Consider the following 1820-nt stretch of genomic DNA (forward strand, 5'->3'; position numbering starts at 1 on the left):
AGATTTGGAACCAGTTTTACCAAGGCACATGGCACCTTATAAGTCTCTGGGTAACCGACCCGTCTCTTTCCCTAGTGATGTGACTTCACCAAGAAAAATCATTGAAGACATCCTAAAAACAAATATGGGACTTTTCAGTGTGGAAGGATGAAGGCAATGCTGTTATATGTCTGAAGTGTATACTAGTTTGAAAGACAGGCTAAGAGGAATGTGCAATTGTTGGCCAATATTTCTGGAATAGTGAAACTGCAAAGTGATCTTTAAAAATTAAAGAAGTTGTCTTTGGATTTATAGGTGCACATTGGTAGATACAAAGATCATTCCAGGGAGATGAAAACGCAATCCCGTGAGTGTGTGTTGGGTACTCGTTAAATTCAGAGTACTGAGCTGGGCACTTCAGAGAAAACACGACAAGCAAGTGGTATCAAAGGCCCTCTTCTGTGCCCACATGTTGTTGGCAGTCTAGTAGAAGGGTAATACAAAGAGCCAAAAGTTGCACTGGAAAACAGGTTACTATGGGTGGAACAAGGGAAACAGAGCTCACATCTGTTTGAAACAGTTGGCGTGGGCTTCACCAGCTAGCTGTTCCTCAAGGCCATGATAAGAAGTCTTTTCTGGATTGCCAGGCCCAGTGCTGTCAGGATCACTGGCCACAGACATGCCCTTAGTCTTTGCCTTGACCCCTGACCAGACTAGCCTGGCGTCAGCTGATTATCTGGGGAACTCTGTTTAAGCAGCTGTTTCTTGCCAGGTGTTCTCTTCTTGAATAAACAGTGCCTCATCTTCAGAAAAACAGTATCTCCACCTCACTCCTCAGGCTGTCCCCTCCATCTAAGGAACATTTAAAACAAACCACACAATCCAAAAAAGCAGGAAAGTTAGAAGGGTTTCACTTGACATTCCAGACACAAAAAGCCATTTTATTTCTGGAGCAGTTCCTAGCCTTGTCCCAGGTATGTCTGACGGAGCAGGCTCCCTGGGCTAAAAGGGTGGCCAGAAGCCCCCTCCACAGTGCAGGCCTGGAACAGAAGGGGCAGGTAGATCAGGAGGCAGGAGTCTAGGGGTGCGCATGCTTCTGATCCCAGAGGCCCAGGCAGTTTAAAAGACCGGAAAGATTGAAGAGTGCTAAGTGGGCAAGTTGCAAAAGCAGGCCCTGAAATCTGCGAATTGCGGTTACTTGTTGATGGAAGGTGGTGTGGTAAGAATCAGTACACTCCTTTAGGAAGGGGTTCCCTCTCCCGAACCCCATCCTATTCTTGCACAAGGTCAGCACAGAAAAGGGCTTAGGAAGTAAAACAGACTTAGTCCTCTCTTAACATTACTGTTGAAGTCTTTCAAGTTTCTTTGGTTTATCTTGGTCTTATCCATTGGGAAGAAAAGCGACAAATCCGGGACTGATTGATTGATTGACTGATTTTTATTATTTTTCTTTATTTTTTTGTTAGGGATAAAACCTCTTTTACGAAGAGGGGAGTAGTTAAGTAAATACCGTTTGGCAATTCAGCTCTGCCTCCACTTGCGGTGTATCTTAACCCAAGCTCCTGAATTTGTCTCAATTTCAAATGTTCTGTAGAACGGGGATAGCAATCCTATTTAGGGTCATAGTAAGCACTGTGTGAAAAGCCCTTTAGCGCGCTGCCTGGCCCATAGCAAGCCGGCAATACTAGGCTGCACTTCTTTTAAGCCAAAGTCATTGGCGTTAAGGAATTAAAAAAAAAAAAAAAAAAAAAAAAAAAACCACCCAAACTTGACAGCCCGGAATCATACCTCTATGATGTGAATAAGTATATTTAGACGTCCTTTGGCTGCGCTTTTAGGAC

The sequence above is a fragment of the Ailuropoda melanoleuca genome, chromosome 16 (genome assembly GCF_002007445.2).
Source record: "Ailuropoda melanoleuca isolate Jingjing chromosome 16, ASM200744v2, whole genome shotgun sequence".
Classification (NCBI taxonomy): Eukaryota; Metazoa; Chordata; class Mammalia; order Carnivora; family Ursidae; genus Ailuropoda; species Ailuropoda melanoleuca.